We start from the raw sequence: 22271 nt of genomic DNA, 5'->3' as shown, positions 1-22271 counted from the left end.
AAAACAAAACAACCCTTTACCAAGTACACGTTGCTAAGCTTTTAGAACACTGATGACAGAATTCTACAGTTCTGGGGAAGGGCGGGAGAAGGGATTTATGTCACACACAAGAATCCAAATGCTATTGCACATCTCAGCAATGACACTGGAAAGCTAGAAGACAGTGGAGAAATGTGCCTCCCAACACCTGTGGAAAAACAATTTTAAATTTAGACCTCTTGATGTAGCCACATACTCATTTAAATCGTTTAAATGTGAGTAAAAACTTTACATTACAGACACTTGCTCAGGAAGCCAAGAGGACATGATGCCCCCTGGAAATTAGGAATAAACCCAGTTAGTAAATAAAGAAATGGAATTTAGGAACCCCAGGATCCAGTGCAGAAGAAGGTCTTACATAAGATGTGGGGGAAGGGAAATACTCCACACTTCCCCTCCGACTAAGGACCTAGAGAGCAAGAGTACATCAAATGTCCTGTGAGTGACTGCCATAGAAATGTGACAATGGCAGCCTGACCAAGGTTTCAAAATATGGAAAGGAGGTTTGTTCAACTAGAATAGAGCTTGTTGCTGAGATGGTGAAAAGTACTTAGAAACCTAAGAAAAAGAAACAAAGAACAAAACAACTTTTGTTTGTTTCCCTTAACTTCAGAAAAAATGAAACAAAATACAGGAAAAGAATAGTTGTGGTAGAGCAAGCCATGGCTCAGCTGTGAATAGGGTTTATGTGGTTGTAATAATCCAAATAATGAATATTGGTCTAACTAAAGTCACAAAGTGATATTGGGATTGGGAGGATGTAGGAGGGGAGATATGTAGGGGTATGTGTGTGTTTGTGTGTGTGTGTGTGTGTGTGCTGGGGAGGGGGTCATATGGTAGAAACAAAATAGATAATGGCTAAAGTTTAAAAATTAAGAACTTCTGATATAAGCATATTATTTAAGCATATGGCAACAAATAGCACAATAGTTGCTAAAAGAATTACTGATTGCTTTTGAGGAGTGGGAAATATGGTGGGGGGTGGAGGCTGCTGTTTCTCCCACCTTATAGATCACCTTGACTATTTAAATGGTGTGAATGCATAAAGGTGATTATCAAATAAGGCATCCAGAAGGAAGGAGGGAAGGAAGGAAGATTGGAAGGGAGGAAGGAAGGAGAGGAGAAAGAACTAAGGGAAAGAAGGAAAAAGAAATCACGATACATCCATATTTTGCAGCATTATGGAAGCCATCGATACTCATGATATTGATAAATTTTAACAACACAATATAATGTTAAGCGAAAGGATGAAACTGTATGGAATATATACCCTTAACTTTGAAAAGACTTTCTCCAAAATCTATTCAATAAAGTATATATGTATCAAATGTTGAAAGAGTTTATTCCTGTTTGGTTATATATAATAGACGTTTGAATTTTTCCCCTTAGAATAGCTGACATTTCCCCAAAGTTCTTTAGCATGGTCATAGTATCTTTATTCTGAAAAAAAAAAAAAAGTCTTTCATGATTCTAGTTGTTTTTTGTTTGTTTGTTTGTTCTTTAAAGATCACGGAGGATTAAAAACAAAACAGAAAAGGAAATCCTGGGTGCCAGGGATTGATGGAATCCAATTTCTCTGGAGCCTCTGGGGAACCTCAGAGATGTGGATTCTGGTTTAGTGCCCCACTGCAGTTCTTTGGAAAAGAATTAGTTAAATCCAACTCATCCTTTATTGGGGCATCCAATGCTGGGTTTATGGAGAATATGCTTCCCTTAAAAATTATAATAAAAAAATTAAAAATATATATATAATTAACCCCAAGCTCCTGACTTTTCCTTTCAAATGAAAAACAGAAGAACAGAAGCTTGTAAGAACATTTATCCCCGGGTTGGCATCCTTAACTGAGGAAAATTTACCTGCAACAGAATGAAATGTTTGCCCCTCCCCCTTCCCCCAATGCTGCCTGTCTCTTTGCCTTTTCTTCCCTGCTCCAGCCTCTGGCCACTTCCTGGCTAGGATTTCTAAAGGCTTCCACTGGGGAGAGCCTGTGTGCCGCTGGAAAGTGCTGCAAAATTTAACATGCCTGAAACAATTATTATCTAGATTTAAGGTATATTAAATATTTAGGCAAGGGCTGGAATCTAGCACTTATGAAAAATTTGTCTTGAGATTTTCAAAGACACTGGACACAATTTCAAGAGATCAATGCAATAAAAAGCCTTTTACCTCATGCTGGTAGGCTGAGTGCTGCCCAACTGTCCTGCAGTGTTTTGGCAAAGGCTGATATGCTGCTCCAAGATCTGCCCCAGCCTGAAGCTGCCTCGGCCCCTTGGCCGATCTGGTAGTCTGTAAGCCTACTTACATAGCCTACTTAGGTAGGCTAGTTACTAGTTACCTGACTGATTCTTCTCATATCCATAGGTCATGCATTCTGGATAGAAAGATCAGAGCACTTCTGTACCTCACCAGACTCTCCTGCACCACCTGCTGGGCATCGAGGAACCAGATCTCTTGCACAACTCTGAGCACTGCAATAACATCTGTAGCTGGCAACTATCGAGTCCGCACAGAATCAAGAAATGTTACAGACCACTGCACGCCTTTAACTAACTGCCCTTTAAAGGTTTATTCCTTTAAAAACCTCTGGGCCAGGCTGAAACCTTGGAGTTGGCCTTTGGACAAGAGTCCACCATCTTCTCCCCAGGTGGCTGGCCAACAGAGTAAAGCTCCTATTCCTTTCCATCCAAAGCTCCTATCTTAAGTATCGGCTTTTGGAGCAATGGGCAGCTAAACTTGCTGACTGCAGATTCCTGAGGATGAGAAGCTCAGCTGCTGCTGAAGGGGATCTTTGTCTGTACTTGCAAATATGAATGAAATGCATCCATTTCCAAGTACAACTGACTTTCAGCTATGCTGGTTTCCCGTGGGGTGGGGTGGGGTGCAGTAGAGGTGGTGGAGAGGAGTCTTTAACAAGGAGAGCTTTGCTCTTTCTGATTAGGAACTCAACTGGAACAAAATCTTTTGGAGGCTCAGATGTGAGGAAGTTCAAGGTGGCAGAAAATTTACTGGAGGGAAGACCCAAAATGTAGCAGTTGGAGAACTAGAAATCTAGGTGACCACTGCACTTGTGTGGTTTCAGGGGAGATGCCACAGGAACACCACTAGCTAATACTGATGGAGAAGTTTTGCTCAGGGATTTATAGGACTCATCTGACTTACTGCACTTGACCCCCATGTGAAAATGGCCAATCAAATAAATAAGAGAAGACTCAGCATGCTTATGGAACATACCCAGGGAGGTAAGCCCAGCTCTGACTCTAGAACTCATTTGTTAAAAAAAAAAAAAAAAAAGAACCTCATTTGTTTAATTGTGGGGCTTATGAGCAAGGAGTCTCTTGATATAAAGATCTAAACTATATAGTTCACTTGTACACTGTTTGTGGGAACATAAGTTGGTGCAGCCATTATAGAAAGCAATAAGAAGCTTCCTCAAAAAATTAAAAATTAGGAGTGCCTGGGTGGCTTAGACGCTTAAGGGTCCATCTCTTGACTTCAGCTCAGGTCTTGATCTCAGGGTCATGAGTTCAAGCCCCATGTTGGGCTCCATGCTGGGTGTGGAGCCTACATAAAAAAATAAAAAATAAAAAATTGAAATACCATGTGACTCAGGTATCTTACTTCTGGATATATATCCAGAGGAATTGAAATCAGAGTCTTAAAGAGATATCTGCACCCCTTGTTCATTGAAGTATTATTCACAATAGCTAAGATATAGAAACAACCTAAGTGTTCATTGTGGATGAGTGGATAAAGGAAATGTGATACACACACACACACACACAGTAGAATATTACTCAGCCATAAGAAGGATGGAAATTTCACCATTTGTGACAACATGGGTGGGCTTTTGGGGCATTCATGATAAGTGAAATAAATCAGAGAGGAAGGTCAATACCTAAATCAGACCGAGAAAGACCAGTATGTGTGATTTCATTTATATGTGCAATCTAAAAAAACCGAACTCATAAAAATGGAGTAGAATGGTGGTTGTCAGAGGTTGGAGGGGTGGCAGAATGGGGGAGATATTGTTTAAGGATACAAACTTGCAACTAAGTCAATAAATACATTCTGGAGTCCTAATGCCCAGCATTGTGATGTTAGTCAACAATACTTTATTATAAACTCCAAAGTGGCTAAGAGTTGAGGAGTTAAGTTAGTTCAGAAGGTGCTCCCAGAGAGAGATGGTAAGAGACAAAGCCTGCCACACTGAGGAGAGTTACATTATGGTCTGTGTTTCCTTCTGAGCTCCCATACAGTAGAACCAGTCTTGCCAAGCAAAGCAAGACTTAGCAATATAGCATTTAGATTCAAGGCTTTGTGTGTGTGTGTGTGTGTGTGTGTGTGTGTGGAATTACCTACCTACCATTATCATTCTAACTGAACTATTGATAATATACAAGAATGTATGTGTGTAGAAAGGCAAGTAGATGTATAAATATATGTATAATAAAAATACATAAACGTATTTCTGTCTTGTATTTATCTAATCTACTTGTCTAATTTATCTAATTATTTAATCTAATCATCTATTTGATTATCTATCATCTGTCTCCCTCTCTCTGTGTCAGTCTGTCTGAGAATCTCTTGCTCATACTCAAGAAATCTTTTTAGCAGCTGTAATAATCGTAAGTTGGGAGCTAGCAAACTACAGTCTGTAGGCCAAATCCATTTCTCTGCCTATTTTTGTACAGCCCTCAAGTTAAAAATGCCTAAAAAATATTTTTACAATTTTAGAGTTGTAAACACACACACACACACACAGGAAAACATGTTACAGATACCCTATATGGCCTACAAAAGCTGGAATATCTACTACCTGGCCACATATGTATATCATATGTATATCAGAATATTATTCTGTCATAAAAAAGGGGAATGCCATTTGCAGCTACATGCCCCTTGAGGGCATTATGCTAAGTGAACTAAGTCAGAGAAAGACAAATACTATATGACCTCCCTTATATGTGAAATCTAAAGAGAACCCCAAACTCAGAATAAGAGATCACATTTGTGGTTGCCAGAGGCAGGAGTGCCAGAGAGTTGGGTGACGGTGGTCATAAGTATTAGCTTCCAGTCATAAGATAAATAAGTGCTGGGGATGTACAACATGACCACAGTTACCGATGCAGTGTGGTACATTTGAGAGTAGATCGTAAAAGTTCTCATCACATGGGCAAAAAAAAAATTTTTGTGGCTGTATGGGGTGATGGATGTTAACCAAAATTGTGATAACATTTCTATATATTGTGAAATGGTTAAGTCATCATGCTATATACCTTAAACTTAAACGCTATTATTTGTCAATTATATCTCAATAAAACTGGAAGAAAAAATGACAATAAAGGTACCTTATTGAAAAAAAATTGATAGCACACCTTAGAGCCTGTACAATTTACTCATTCCCATATGGTTTTGCGTTTTGAATTTGTTTGGCTTTTTCCCTAGAGTAGTTGCAGATCTGGAGAACCAGGTAGGCTATTTTTGGTAAGAATTCATAAACCTGGGCAGCCCGGGTGCCTCAGTGGTTTAGCGCCGCCTTCAGCCCAGGGTATGATACTGGAGGCCTGGGATCGAGTCCCACGTCGGCCTCCCTGCGTGGAGCCTGCTTCTCCCTCTGCCTGTGTCTCTGCCCCCCGCCCTCTGTGTCTGTCATGAATAAATAAATAAAATCCTTAAAAAAAAAAAGAATTCATAAACCTGAGGGGGTGGGGCAAGATGGCGGAGGAATAATAGGGTCCTCAACTCACCTGGCCCCGCCAACTTACCTAGATTACTTTCGGACCATCCTGAAAACCTATTAATTTGACCTGAGATTTAAAGAGAGAACAGCTGGAACGCTAAAGAGAGAAGGGTTTTCGCCTCTAACAAGGCAGGAAGGCGGGAAAAAAATGAAAAAGAATCAAGGGGGGCGGGGCGCGAGGAGCCGGGCTAAGGCAGGGCAGCGAAAGCCTCCAGGACAGGAAAGTCCGGTCCCAGGAAAGCAGGAACTTTTAAAAATCTGCACCAGATTCTTGCCTGACGGAAAGGCGTTTAGCAGGGAAATTGGGCAGAGTCTCAGAAGAGGCAGTGGAGCCCCCAGTCTCCCGGAGTCACTAGCAGCAGAGCCTGGGGGAGGGCGCACTGCACGCGGCCGCTCGGGACCGGGCGGAGCGCAGCCGGGGCCTCGCAGAAGCCCGGGGTGGGGGCTGCGCCCTGTGCCTCGGGAGCCGCGGCCCAGGAGCGCGGTTCCAGCCGCACAGGCCCGGGATCCCATGGTGCCGGCGGACACAGCCCACGATCCTGCGCTCCCCCGGGACAGGCAGAGGTAGGGAGGGCACAGGACAGCGAGGACTCTCCTGCTGGGCCCCCAAGCTGTGCAGGTCAGTTTCCCCTGCTGCCCCAGGAGCACCTACACCAGTGCAGACCACGAGACTGTGGCAGTTGCTGTGGGGAGCTGACTCCAGGCCTGGAGACCTGGCCGCCGCCAGTGTGCTTGTTCCTCCTTGTTTCACCATGTGCCTGAGAGAGGCAGGGCCACCAGGGAACAGGGGGCTCACAGGGTAAACAGCTCCCACTGAGCCCGGCATATGGCGGGGGTGGGGGGGGCATCTCCCCCAAGTACACACACCTGAGAATCAGCACAGCAGGCCTCCCTCCCCGCCAGAAGACCCGCTGGAAGGACAGGAGAAGAGCAAGTTCTTGACCAAGCAGCGCTGGAAAGCTCCAGGGGAGGTCAAGAGATTTACAGTATATAGAACTACAGGGTACCCCTCCTATTTTTTTCTTCCTTTTTCCAGTACAACTCTTTTTTTTTTTTAACATTTTATTTATTTATTCATGAGAGACACAGAGAGAAAGGGAGAGGCAGAGAAACAGGCAGAGGGAGAAACAGGCTCCATGCAGGGAGGCCGACGTGGGACTCAATCCCAGGTCTTCAGGATCAAGTGGGTGCTAAACCGCTGAGCCACCTCGGCTGCCCAAGTACAACTCGTTTTTATATCAGACTGTAAATTTGCAATTCTTTTTTCACTTTTCCCACCTTAACTACAATATTTTACCACCTCTTCATTTTTAAGATTCTTCCTTTTTACTTTCATATTTCTACAATTACAGGTCCTAGATATATTTTCCACTTTTAGATTCCCTTCAACATACTCAACTGAATTTTGGGAGATATATATATATGGTTTTTTTTCTGTTTTGTGTTTTTTTGTTTTCTCTGCCTCATTTTGCTCTGCAATGGGGGAAGTTAATACCTTCTAAAACATGACCAGCATGCACCCAGAACCAAGTGATATACCGTGCTGGTTCATTCTGTGAGATTCCTCATTCCCATTTGCCCCCCTCTTTTATCTCATTTATGTTTTGGTGGTCAATGTTGGGGCCTTCTACAAGTATTTCTGGTTTATATAACTTTGGGACTGAGCATCTTCTAACATACAGAACTTAATATACTCAGAAAAAAGATACACCCTCTAGAACCCCTCATTCTCCCTCCACTACAACTTCATCACCATCACCATCTCCCAGTCCCTCTTCCTTTTTTTCCTATTCCTTTTTTTTCTTTTTTTCTCTTCTTCTTTGGGATTCTTGGTCTTTATTTTTTACTACTTTGTTTTAAAATTTGTTTTTAACTTTAGTGGTGCTTTTGTTTTTATTTCATTCTGATCTTGTTTTCAATTTCTGGTCTCTGATCTTGGCAGAATCTGGGCTGAAATTTCCTTAGGTTGTGGTTGATATTCTTTTTTTATAAATTATTATTATTATTATTAATCTATAAATTTATTTTTTATTGCTGTTGAATTTGCCAACATATAGAATAACACCCAGTGCTCATCCCGTCAAGTGCCCACCTCAGTGCCTGTCACCCAGTCACCCCCACCCCCTGCCCACCTCCCCTTCCAGCACCCCTAGTTTGTTTCCCAGAGTTAGGAGTCTTTCATGTTCTGTCTCCCTTTCTGATATTTCCCACTCATTTTTTCTCCTTTCCTCTTTATTCCCTTTCACTATTTTTTATATTCCCCAAATGAATGAGAACATATAATGTTTGTCCTCCGATTGGCTTACCTCACTCAACATAATACCTTCCAGTTCCATCCACATCAAAGCAAATGGTGGGTATTTGTCATTTCTAATGGCTGAGTAATATTCCATTGTATACATATATGTGGTTGATATTCTTGATACAGCCTGCTCATACAGCCACTCTGCTCTCAGCAAAATGACTAGAAAGAAAAACTCACCACAAAAGAAAGAACAGAAACAGTACTCTGTTTACAAAGTTACAAAATTTGGATTACAATTCGATGTCAATTCAGAACCATATTCAGAAGCATAATTATAAAGCTACTGGTGGCTCTGGAAAAAAGCATAAAGGAATCAAGAGACTTCATGACTGCAGAATTTAGATCGAACCAGGCCAAAATTAAAAATCAATTAAATGAGATGCAATCCAAATTGGAGTCCTAACAACAAGGGTTAATGAGGTAGATGAGAGTGAGTGACATAGAAGAAAAGTTGATGGCAAGGAAGGAAGCTGAGGAAAAAAGAGAAAAACAATTAAACGATCATGAGGAAAAGTTAAGGGAAATAAATGACAGCCTCAGAAGGAAAAATCTACATTTAATTGAGGTCACAGAAGGTGCCGAAGGGGACAGAGGGCCAGAAAGCATATTTGAACAAATCATAGCTGAGAACTTCCCTAATTTGGGGAGGGAAACACTCATTGAGATCCAAGAGATAGAGAGATCCCCCCTAAAATCAATAAAAACCGTTCAACACCCCAACATTTAATAGTGAAACTTGCAAGTTCCAAAGATAAAGAGAAGATCCTTAAAGCAAAAGAGACAAGAAATCCCAAACTTATATGGGGAGAAGTATTAGATTAACAGAACTCTCCAAAGAGAACTGGCAGGCCAGAAAGGGCTGGCAGGATATATTCAGGGTCCTAAATGAGAAGAACATGCAGCCAAAGAACACTTTATCCCACAAAGCTCTCATTCAAATAGAAGGAGAGATAAAGAGCTTCCAAGATAGGCAGAAACTGAAAGAATATGTGACCACCAAATCAGCTCTACAAGAAATATTAAATGGGACCCTGTAAAAGAAAGAGGAAGCCCAAGGAAGCAATCCACAAAAACAAGAACTGAATACGTATTATGATGACACTAAATTCATATCTTTCAATAGTAACTCTGAACGTGAATGGGTTTAATGATCCCATCAAAAGTCGCAGGGTTTCAGACTGGATAAAAAAGCAAGACCCATCTATTTGCCATCTACAAGAGATGCATTTTAGACCTAAGGACACCTACAGCCTGAAAATAAAAGATTGGAGAACCATGTACCATTCAAATGGTCCTCAAAAGAAAGCAGGGGTAGCCATCCAAATATCAGATAAATTAAAGTTTATCCCAAAGACTGTAGTAAGAGATGAAGAGGGACACTATATCATACTTAAAGGAACTATCCAACAAGAGGACCTAACAATCATGAATATTTATGCCCCGACTGTGGGAGCAACCAAAGTAAAGATATACTTACATAATAATACACTTATACTAGGAGACTTCAACACGGTGCTTTCTATAAATGACAGATATTCTAAGTACAACATCTCCAAAGAAACAAGAGCTTTAAATGATACACTGGACCACATGGATTTCACAGATATTTACAGAACTTTATAACCAAATGCAATGGAATACACATTCTTCTCAAGTGGACAGAGAACTTTCTCCAGAATAGACCACATACTGGGTCACAAATCAGATCTTAATTGATACCAAAAGATTGTGATTGTCCCTTGCTTATTTTCAGACCATAATGCTTCGGAACTTGAAATAAAGTACAAGAAGAAATTCGGAAGAAATTCAAACACATGGAGTTTAAAGAATGCCCTGCTAAAAGATGAAAGGCTCAACCAGGAAATTAGAGAAAAATGAAAAAGATTCATGGAGACTAATGAGAATGAAGGTACAACCGTTCAAAATCTTTGGGATACAGCAAAAGCAGTCCTGAGAGGGAAATACATTGCAATACAGGCATCCCTTAAATAACTGGGAAAAACTAAAATACACAAGCAAACCTGCCCCTAAAGGAACTACTGGGGAATATAAAAATTAGTGAAAGGGAATAAAGGGAAAGGAGAGAAAAAGAGTGAAAATATCAGTGAGGGTGACAAAACATGAGAGACACCTAACTCTGGGAAATGAACAAGGGGTAGTGGAAGGGGAGGTGGGCGTGGAGTTGGGTGAGTGAGTGATGGGCACTGAGGGGGGCACTTGGCGGGATGAGCACTGGGTGTAATGCTATAGGTTGGCAAATTGAACTCCAATAAAAAATTTAAAAAAAAAAGGAAATGGAGAAAGAACAGCAAATAAAACCTACACCCAGCAGAAGAAGAGAATTAATAAAGACTCAAGCAGAACTCAATGAAATAGAGACCAGAAAAACTGTGGAACAGATCAACAAAACCAGGAGTTGGTTCTTTGAAAGAATTAATAAAATAGATAAAATATTAGCCAGCCTTATTAAAAAAAAGAGAAAAGACTCTAAATAATAAAATCATATATGAAAAAGGAGAGATCACCACCAATACCAAGGAAATGCAAATTATTTTAAAACATATTATGAGCAGTTATATGCCAATAAGTTAGGCAATCTAGAAGAAACGGACGGATTTCTGGAAAACCACAAAGTACGAAAACTGGAACTGGAAGATAGAAAACCTGAAAAGGCCGATAACCAGAGAGGAACTTGAAGCAGTCATCAAAAACCTCCCACAACACAAAAGTCCAGGGCCAGATGGCTTCCCAGGGGAATTCTATCAAACGTTTAAAGAAGAAACCATACCTATTCTACTAATGCTGTTCGGAAAGACAGAAAGAGATGGAATAATTCCAAACTCATTCTATGAGGCCAGTATCACCTTAATCCTAAAGCCAGACAAAGACCCCACCAAAAAGAATTATAGGCCAATATTCCTGATGAACACAGATGCAAAAATACTCAACAAGATACTAGCCAATGGGATCCAACAGTACATTAAGAAGATTATTCACCATGACCATGTGGGATTTATCCCTGGGATGCAATGTCGGTTCAACATTGCAACAAGAGAAAAAGCAAGAACCATATGATCCTCTCAATAGATGCAGAAAAAGCATTTGACACAATACAGCACCCATTCCTGATCAAAACTCTTCAGAGCATAGGGATAGAGGGAACATTCCTCAGCATCTTAAAAGCCATCTATGAAAAGCCCACAGCAAATATCATTCTCAATGGGGAAACACTGGGAGCCTTTCCCCTAAGATCAGGAACAAGACAGGGATGTCCACTCTCACCACTGCTATTCAACATAGCACTAGAAGTCCTAGCCTCAGCAATCAGGCAACAAAAAGACATTAAAGGCATTCAAATTGGCAAAGAAGAAGTCAAACTCTCCCTCTTTGCCGATGACATGATACTCTACATAGAAAACCCAAAAGACTCTACTCCAAGATTGCTAGAACTCATACAGCAATTTGGCAGCGTGGCAGGATACAAAATCAATGCCCAGAATCAGTGGCTTTACTATATACTAACAATGAGGCTGAAGAAAAAGAAATTAAGGAGTCAATCCTATTTACAATTGCACCAAAGCATAAGATACCTAGGAATAAACCTAACCAAAAAGATAAAGGATCTATACCCTAAAAACTATAGAAGACTTCTGAAAGAAATTGAGGAAGACACAAAGAGATGGAAAAATATTCCATGCTCATGGATTGGAAGAATTAACATTGTGAAAATGTCAATGCTACCCAGGGCAATTTACACGTTCAGTGCAGTCCCTATCAAAATACCATGGTCTTTCTTCAGAGAGTTGGAACAAATCATCTTAAGATTTGTGTGGAATCAGAAAAGACCCCGAATAGCCAGGGGAATTTTAAAAAAGAAAACCATATCTGGGGGCATCACAATGACAGGTTTCAGGTTGTACTACAAAGCTGTGGTCATCAAGACAGTGTGGTACTGGCACAAAAACAGACACAGATCAATGGAACAGAATCCAGAAATCGGCCCTCAACTATATGGCCAACTAATATTCGAAAAAGCAGGAAAAACTATCCACTGGAAAAAAAGACGGTCTCTTCAATAAGTGGTGCTGGGAAAATAGGATATCCACACGCAGAAGAATGAAACTAGACCATTCTCTTACACCATACACAAAGATAAACTCAAAATGAATGAAAGATCTAAATGTGAGACAAGATTCCATCAAAATCCCAGAGGAGAACACAGGCAACACCCTTGTTGAACTTGGCCATGGTAACTTCTTGCAAGACACATCCATGAACGCAAGGGAAACAAAAGCAAAAATGAACTATCGGAACTTAACCAAGATAAAAAGCTTCTGCACAGCAAAAGAAACAGTCAACAAAACTAAAAGACAACCTACACAATGGGAGAAGATATTTGCAAATGACCTATCAGATAAAGGGCTAGTATCCAAGATCTATAAAGAACTTATTAAACTCAACACCAAAGAAACAAACAATCCAATCATGAAATGGGCAAAAAAACAAAGAATAATCTTCTTAACGTACTGTTGGATCCCATTGGCTAGTATGTTGTTGAGAATTTTTGCATCTGTGTTCATCAGGGATATTGGTCTATAATTCTCCTTTTTTTTGTCTTTGTCTGGCTTTGGGATTAAGGTGATGCTGGCCTCATAAACTGAGTTTGGAAGGATTCCATCCCTTTGTATCCTTCAGAACAGCTTTAGTAGAATAGGTATTGTTTCTTTCTTAAACGTTTGATAGTGGGCAGCCCAGGTGGCTCAGTGGTTTAGCACTGCTTTCAGCCCAGGGTGTGATCCTGGAGACCCAGGATTGAGTCCCATGCTGGGCTCTCTGCATGGAGCCTGTGTCTCTGCCATTGTCTCCCTCTGTGTGTGTGTGTGTGTGTGTGTGTGTGTGTGTTTCTCATAAATAAATAAATACAATCTTTAAAAAATAAAATAAAATAAAATAAAATAAAATAAAATAAAATAAAATAAAATAAAACAAAATAAAAAGCATTTGATAGAAATCCCCTGGGAAGCCATCTGACCCTGGACTTTTGTGTCTTGGGAGGTTTTTGATGACTGCTTCAATTTCCTCCCTGGTTATTGGCCTGTTCAGGTTTTGTATTTCTTCCTGTTCCAGTTTTGGTAGTTTGTGGTTTTCAAGAAATGCTTCCATTTCTTCTAGATTGCCTAATTTCTTGGTATATAACTGCACATAATATGTTTTTAAAATCGTTTGTGTTTCCTTAGTATTGGTGGTCATCTCTCCTCTTTCATTCGCGATTTTATTAATTTCTGAGTCTTTTCTCTTTTGTTTTTAATAAGGCTGGCTAATGGTTTATCTATCTTATTAATTCTTTCATAGAACCAACTCCTGGTTTTGTTGATCTGTTCCACAGTTTTTCTGGTCTGTATTTCATTGAGTTCTGCTCCAATCTTTATTATGTCTCTTCTGCTTACTGTAGGTTTTATTTGCTGTTCTCTCTCCAGTTCCTTTAAGTGCCAGGTTAGCTTTTGTATTTGATTTTTTTTCCAGGTTTTTGAGGGATGCTTGTATTGTGATGTTTTTCCCTCACAGGACTGCTTTTGTTGTATCCCAAAGATTTTGAACAGTTGTATCTTCATTTTCATTCTTTTCCATCAATCTTTTAATTCTTCTCTAATTTCCTGGTTGACCCTTTCATCTTTTAGCAGGATGCTCTTTAACCTCCACGTATTGGAGTTTCTTCTAAATTTCTTCTTGCGATTGAGTTCAAGTTTCAAAGCATTATGGTCTGAAAATAGGCAGGAGAGAATTCCAATCTTTTGGTCTCAGTTGAGACCTGATTTGTGACCCAGTATGTGGTCTATTCTGGAGAAAGTTCCATGTGCACTTGAGGAGAATGTGTATTCAGTTGCATTTGGATGCAAAGTTCTGTAACTGTCTGTGAAATCCATCTGGTTCACTGTATCATTTAAAGCCCTTGTTTTTTTTTTTTTTTTTTTTTTTTTTTTTTTTTTTGGAGATGTTGTGCTTAGAAAATCTGTCATTTTCAGAAAGTGCCATGTGTAAGTCTCCTACTATGAGTCTATTAGCTAAGTATGTCTTTACTTTGGTTATTAATTGATTGATATCCTTGGCAGCTCCCACATTTGGGGCATAAATATTCATTATTGTTAGGTCCTCTTGTTGGATAGACCCTTTACATATAGTATAGTGTCCCTCTTCATCTCTTACTGCAGTTTTTGGGATAAACTTTAATTTATGTGATATGAGGATGGTTACCCCTGCTTTCTTTTGAGGTCCATTTGAATGGTAAATGGTTCTCCAACCTTTTATTTTCAGGCTGTAGGTGTCCTTCTGTCTAAAATGAGTCTCTTGTAGACAGCTAATAGATGGGTCCTGCTTTTTTATCCAGTCTGAAACCCTGCACATTTTGATGGGACCATTTAGCCAATTGAGGATCAGAGTAACTATTGAAAGATATGAATTTATTGTCATCATAATAGCTATTCAGTCCCGGTTTTGTGGATTTCTTTGGGCTTCATCTTTATCTTACAGGGTCCCCCTTAATATTTCTGGCAGAGCTGGTTTGGTGGTCATATATTCTTTCAGTTTCTGCCTATCTTGGAAGCTCTTTATCTCTCCTATTCTGAACGAGAGCCTTGCTGGATAAAGTATTCTTGGCTGCATGTTATTTTCATTAATACCCTGAATATATCCTGCCAGCCCTTTCTGGCCTGCCAGGTCTCTGTGGAGAGGTCTGCTGTTACCCAAATACTCCTCCCCATAAAAGTCAGGCATTTGTTGTCTCTTGCTGCTTTAAGGATCTTCTCTTTATCTTTGGAATTTGCAAGTTTCACTATTCAATGTCAAGGTGTTGAGCGGTTTTTATTGATTTTTTTTGGGGGGGGTGTCTCTCTATATCCTGGATCTGAATGCCTGTTTCCCTTCCCAGATTAGGAAAGTTGTCAGCTATGATTTGTTCAAATACATATTCTGGCCCTCTGTCCCTTTTGGTGCCCTCGGGAACCCCAATTAAACATAGGTTTTTCTTCCCTAGGCTGTCGTTTATTTCCCTTAATCTATCTTCATGGTCTTTTAATTGTCTGTCTCTTTTTTCCTCAGTTTCCCTCATTGCCATGAACTTGTCTTCTATGTTATTCACTCATTCTTCCACCTCGTTAACCCTCGTCATTAGGACTTCTAGTTTGGATTGCATCTCATTCAATTGATTTTTAATTTTTGCCTGATTGGATCTAAATTCTGCAGTCATGAAGTCTCTTGAGTCCTTTATGCTTTTTTCTAGAGCCACCAGTAGCTGTATATTAGTGCTTCTGAATTGGCTTTCTGACATTGAATTGTAATCCAGATTTTGTAACTCTGTGGGAGAGAGGACTGTTTCTGATTCTTTTGAGGTGAGGTTTTCCTTCTAGTCATTTTGCTCAGTGCAGAGTGGCCAAAAACAAGTTGTATTGGGAAAAGGAGGTAAAGAGAGGAGAGGAAGAAGGAAAGAAAAGGGAAAAAGAAAAAAGAAAAAAGGAAGAAAAAAGAAAAATAAAGAGAAGAAAAAGAGAAAGCAAAAAAGAAAGGGAAAAAAAAGGAGTGGGGGAATCAAACCAAAAAGAAAAAAAAAAACCACAAGGGAGTATCTTCTGTTTCTGTATACTTTAAGTCCCTTGAGTTCCCCTGGAACTTGTCCGTCTACCTGGTCTTCCGGGGAAGAGGCCTGTTGTGCTGATTCTCAGGTGTTAGCACTTGGGGGAGCTGCTCTGCCCCCTGCCTGGTGCAGGGCTCAGTGGGGGTTGTTTACCCCGTGAGGCCCCAGGAGGAACAACCCCAGTGGCGGGGGCAGGTCTGGAGCCCTGGAGTCAGCTCCCGCAGTAACTCCAGAGCTCTCCGTCTGCAGGGCCTGGAGGCTCCGGGGTGGGGCCACTGATCTGCTCAGCTCGGGGCAGGAGCGTCCTCGCTGTCCTGGGCCCTCCCGGCCTCTGCCTGTCCCGGGGCAGGCCGGATCCTGGGCTGTGTCCCGGCGCCCTGTGCTCCGGGGCCTGCGCTGTTGGATTCGCGCTCCCGGCCGCGCAGCCCCCTTCGCGGAGCCACCGCCCGAGCCCCTCTGAGCTGCTCCGGGTCCCGCCTTGCGTGCTGCAGCCCTTAGGGAGCTGGGCGCACTCTCCCCGAGGCACAGGTGTCTGTTAGTGTCCAGGGAACCTGAGGGCATCCCTGCCCTCCTGGGGTCCTGCTCCAAATCCCTGTGAGGCCTTTCCATCCGGGAAAATTGGTGCAGCTCTTGCTTCTCCGGGACGGGGCTCTCCTGTCCTGGGGTCACTCGCCCCGGCCTTCGCCTGACTCCTCGCGGAGCCCCTCCCCCTTGGAGGCCTTTTGTTTCTTTATTTCTTTTTCCCCCATTTTCCTACCTTGATAGAAGCACGAACTCTTCTCACTGTAGCATTCTAGCTGGTCTCTCTTTAAATCTCAGGCCGAATTCGTAGATTTTCAGGATAATTTGAAGGTTATCTAGGTAATTTGGTGGGGACAGGTGATTTGGAGACCCTACTCTTCTGCCATCTTGCCCCTCCCCACTAGTTTGTTTTAAAATTTGTTTTTAACTTTAGTGGGCCTTTTGTTTTATTTTGCTCTAATCTTTATTTTCATTTTCTTGTCTCTGACCTCGTCAGAATCATCTAGGGTGAAATTTTTTAAATCGTGGTTGATATTCTTGACTCAGCCCGCTGATACAGCCACTCTGCACTGAGCAAAATGACTAGAAGGAGGATTTCACCACAAAAGAAAGAATCAGAAAAAGTACTCTCTGTCAAAGAATTCCAAAATTTGGATTACAATTCAGCATCAGAAAGCCAATTAATAAGATAGAGAAACCATTAGCCAGCCTTATTAAAAAGAAGAGAGAAGAGACTCAAATTAATAAAATCACGAATGAGAAAGGAGAGATCACCACCAATACCTAGAAAATACAAACAATTTTAAAAACTAATTATGAGCGCTATATGCCAATAAATTAGGCAATCTAGAAGAAATGGATGCATTTCTGGAAAACCACAAACTACCAAAACTGGAACAGGAAGAAATAGAAAACCTGAACAGGCCAATAACCAAGGAGGAAATTGAAGCAGTCATCAAAAACCTCCCAAGACAAAAATATCCAGGGCCAGATGGCTTCCCAGGGAAATTCTATCAAACGTTTAAAGACAAAACCATACCTATTCTACTAAAGCTGTTTGGAAAGATAGAAAGTGATAGAGTACTTCCAAACTCATTCTATGAGGCCAGCGCCACCTTAATTCCAAAACCAGACAAAGACCCCACCAAAAAGGAGAATTACAGACCAATATCCCTGATGAACATGGATACAAAAATTCTCAACAAGATACTAGCCAATAGGATACAATAGGATACATTAAGAAGATTATTCACTATGACCAAGTGGGATTTATCCCCAGGATGCAAGGCTGGTTCAACACTCATAAAGCAATCAATGTGATTCATCATATCAACAAGAGAAAAAACAAGAACCATATGATCCTTTCAATAGATGCAGAGAAAGCATTTGACAAAATACAGCATCCATTCCTGATCAAAACTCTTCAGAGTGTAGGGATAGAGGGAACTTCCTCAACATCTTAAAAGCTATCTACGAAAAGCCCACTGCAAATATCATTCTCAATGGGGAACACTGGGAGCCTTTCCCCTAAGATCAGGAACAAGACAGGGATGTCCACTTTCTCCACTGCTATTCAACATAGTACTAGAAGTCCTAGCCTCAGCAATCAGGCAACAAAAAGAAATAAAAGGCATTCAAATCAGCAAAGTCAAACTCTCCCTCTTTTCAGATGACATGATACTGCACATAGAAAACCGAAAAGACTCTACTCCAAGATTGTTAGAACTCCTACACCAATTCAGCAATGTGGCAGGATCCAAAATCAATGGCCAGAAATCAGTGTCATTTCCATATATTAACAATGAGACTGAAGAAAGTGAAATTAAGGAGTCAATCCCATTTACAATTGCGCCCAAAAGCATAAGATACTTAGAAAGAAATCTAACCAAAGAGATAAAGAATCTATACCCTAAAAGCTACAGAACACGTCTGAAAGAAATGAAGTAGATACAAAGAGCTGGAAAAATATTCCACGCACATGGATTGAAGAATTAATTTTGTGAAAATGTCTATGTTACCCAGGGCAATTTATACATTCAGTGGAATCCCTGTCAAAAATACCTTGGACTTTCTTCACAGAGTTGGAACAAATAATCTTAAGGTTTGTGTGGAATCAGAAAGGACCTTGAATAGCCAGGGGAATACTGAAAAAGAAAACCAGAGCCGGGCGCATCACCATTGCAGATTTCAAGTTGTACTACAAAACTGTGATCATCAAGACAGTATGGTACTGACACAAAAACAGACACCGATCAATGGAACAGAATAGAGAACCCAGAAATGGGCCCTCAACTCTATGGTCAATTTATATTCAACAAAGCAGGAAAGACTATCCAGTGGAAAAGGATGATCTCTTCAATAAATGGTGCTGGGAAAATTGGACAGCTACATGCAGAAGAATGAAACTAGACAATTCTCTTACACCATACACAAAGATAAACTCAAAATGGATGAAGGATCTAAATTGAGACAATAATTCATCAAAATCCTAGAGAACACAGGCAGCCCCCTTTTGAACTTGGCCACAGCAACTTCTTGCAAGATACATCTATAAAGGCAAGAGAATAAAAGCAAAAATGAACTACTGGGACTTAATCAAGATTAAAAGCTTCTGCACAGCAAAAGTAACAGTCAACAAAACTAAAATACAACCTACAGAATGGGAGAAGATATTTGCAAATGCCATATGAGATAAAGGGCTAGTATCCAAGATCTATAAAGAACTTCTTAAACTCCAAACCCAAGAAACAAACAAGCCAATCATGTAATGGGCAAAGGACATTAACAGAAATTTCACCAAAGAACATACACATGGCCAACAAGCACATGAGAAAATGTTCCGCATCACTTGTCATCAGGGAAAATCAAATCAAAACTACAATGAAAGACCACCTCACACCAGTGAGAATGGTGAAAATTAATAAGACAGGAAACAACAAATGTTGGATAGGATGTGGCGAAAGGGGAACCCTGTTGCAGTGTTGGCAGGAACGTGAACTGGTACAGCCACTCTGGAAAACTATGTGGAGGTTCCTCAAAGAGTTAAAAATGGATCTGCCCTATGACCCAGTAATTGCACTGCTGGGGATGTACCTCAAAGATACAGATGCAATAAAAATCCGAGACACCTGAACCTCAGTGTTAATACCAGCAATATGCACAATAGCCAAACTGTGGAAAGAGCCTCAATGTCCATTAAGAGATGGATGGATAAGGAAGATGTGTGTATATATATATATATATATATATATATATATATATACACACACACACACAATGGAATATTCCTCAGCCTTTAGAAACAAGTACCCACCATTTGCCTCGACGTGGATGGAACTGGAGGGTATTATGCTGAGTGAAGAAAGTCAACTGGAGAAGCACAATCATTATATGGTTTCACTCATATGGGGAATATAATAAAATAGTGAAAGGGGTTGTAGGGGAAAGGAGAGAAAATGAGTGGGAAATATCAGAGAGGGTGATAGAACATGAGACTCCTGACTCTGGGAATTGAACAAGGGGTAGTAGAAAGGGAGGTGGGTGACAGACACTTGATGGGATGAGCACTGAGTGTTATACTCTATGTTGGCAAATAGAACTCCAAAAAATACATTAAAAACTTAAAAAATGAGGAAGATGTATATACCCTGCTAAAACAAAAACAGAAACGAAAATAAGGTAAATAAAAAAGAAAGCAAAAGATTTTCCTTGTGGTGAGAACTCTCAAGATTTACTCTCTTGCCACCTCTCAGATACACCAGAAAGTAGTATTCACTGTAGTCGTCATATTGTACTGTAAATCGCTATTACTTCTTTATCTTAAAACTAAAAGTTTGTGTCTTTTCACCATCCCTTCAACTCCCATTCTGGATACTTCTGTTTGATCCCCTTTTCTGAATTAGTTTTTCTTCTTTATTTTTGTTTTAGACTCCACATATAAGTGAATATATATGTATAAAACCATATTTTGCCTTTCTCTGACTTATTTTGCTTGGCACAATACCTTCAAAGTCCAGTACCATTATCACACATAGCAAGATTTCCTTTCCTATGGCTGATTCATATTCCATTCTATAGCTAACACTTCCTTATCCAGTCACCACTGATGGGCATGGACATTTTCATGTCTTGGTTGTTTAAAACAGTGCTTCCTGATCATGGAGATGCAAATATTTCCTGGACACATTTTTCTGTTTTTTATGGATATGGTCCCAGAAGTGGAATGGCTTGATCATATGGTAGTTCTATTTTTAAATTTTGAGGAACCACCATATGTTTTGCATAGTGACAGTACCAATGTGCGATCTCAACAATAGTGCCCAAGGGTTCCCTTTTCTCTGCATTCTCAGCAGCATTGTCTTTTTTAGGCTAGCTCTTCCAATGCATGTGATGTGATATCTCATTGTGTTCTTGGCTTGCATTTTTCTGATGGTTAGTCATGTTGTCTACATGTTTATCATTTGTTTATTTTCTCTAGGAAAATGCCAGAGCACTGTACACTGCATCTGGGGTCAGGGACAAGACCAGTCTCCACAGAACCTTCAGGATCCTCATTTAGATAGGCATGGGTGGGTCCAGGGTCAGTCTTCTGGCTGAGGTGAGGTCCCATATTTGTAAACAGAAAACCAATGGAGAGGACAGGAAAAGGTCCTTTACTCTGCCCTTGGAGCCTGTAGGTCCTGGTCCTTTGCCCTGTTATTCTGGAAAGCCACTGCCTTGAGGACACCCAAATAAAGCTGTGCTTTCCTTGTGTGGTGTGCCTGCCTGGGGTGTAATGCTTGAGCTGGAAAATATGATGCAGGAAGCCTCCTTTGTAATGGTACCTAGGGATTTGTGTGGAGGAAATGCAGAGGAAAGACTCACACAGAGGCCATCATGGTCATCCCCTTGCCCAGAGACAACTTGAAACTGTTAGTGGCATGTCTCCCTGCAGTGGAGGTGGTTGAAAGGGGAGGTGGCTTCCAAAAACTTCTCATTGATTCATTCCATAACTACGCACTAAGCACTCACCCTATGCTAGGTACCTTGGTGGGCCCATGGGTGGATCTGAAAATACCACAAGCTCCCTGCCTTTAGGAATTCACAGTCTGGAGATGGACAAAAGCACAAACACAAAAACATGTGAAAGAAAAGAGCAAGTGCTAGATGCTACACAAGACTGTGTGCTATGAATGAAGGCCGGGGAGTCAGTGGAGAGAAAGGTATGAAAGCTATCACTGAGGGTGAAATCCTGAGAACAGAATAACAAAAGGGTAAAGTTAGATCTGCACACATCTGAGCACAGTGTGTCAGGAAGAAGGGACCCCTGTTGCAGATACTAACAGAAGCTGATTTGGCCAGAACAGGTGAAAAAGGCAGCCAGCATGGCTGTGGGGAAACGAAGAGATCTGAGGAGAGAGAAAAGGGAAGGGAGAGATGCTGAGGCCTGGTAGACTTAGTTATCTCTTGTTCCTCTGTTACTGTATTGCCCCAATACCTTGCATCTTACAATTCATATATTTAGTTTCTCATCGGTTTTGTGAATGAGGAATCCAGGCACAAATTAGCTTGGTTCCTCAGCCTTAAGGTACATCAGAGGCTGTGGCTGTGGCCTCATGGGAGCTTAACCTGACAGAGGATTTTTCTCCCAAGTTGACTCAGTTCTCTGCCACATGAGCCTCTAGACATGGCAGCTCAAAACACCTCTGGTAGATTTTTGATTCAGGGATAGATAAGAAAATGGGAAATGGAAAGAGTCAGAAGTGGAACATGAGTGAGTGGAATATGAGAGGAAGTAACTAGGAAGTGAGACGCTATTTCCAATTGAAACTTAGATGTGACATGCCATCATGTTGGCTGTATCCTATTGGTCAGAAGCCAGTCAATAGGCAGCTTGGGGTTACAGAGGGATACCTATAGCACAGGTCAGGATTGCTGGGAACCATTGTGAAGGCTGCAGCCCTCACAATGATTTAAGAAACCATTTGGTCAAGAGACCCAAACGAGGCAACTGGGTCTCACTCCAAATATAACAAGAAACAATTGGATGGTTTTACTA

The 22271-nt window shown here is 40.9% G+C and overlaps 1 long non-coding RNA gene across 2 annotated transcripts; it reads left to right on the top strand.

Moving 5' to 3' along the window:
- Nucleotides 1-105: 105 nt before the first annotated feature.
- Nucleotides 106-20859, top strand: LOC112660897 (uncharacterized). Of its 2 annotated transcripts, XR_004814875.2 has the most exons (3): nucleotides 106-254; nucleotides 2402-3279; nucleotides 20712-20859. It is a non-coding gene; the product is annotated as an uncharacterized LOC112660897 (long non-coding RNA). The 2 variants fall into 2 exon arrangements; XR_003137295.3 differs by lacking the exon at nucleotides 20712-20859 and having other exon boundaries at nucleotides 2402-3361.
- Nucleotides 20860-22271: the final 1412 nt, after the last annotated feature.

Source organism: Canis lupus, chromosome 4 (genome assembly GCF_003254725.2).
Source record: "Canis lupus dingo isolate Sandy chromosome 4, ASM325472v2, whole genome shotgun sequence".
NCBI lineage: Eukaryota > Metazoa > Chordata > Mammalia > Carnivora > Canidae > Canis > Canis lupus.
The sequence above is the reverse complement of the archived record's forward strand: the minus strand, read 5'-3'. Positions and strand labels throughout refer to the sequence as shown.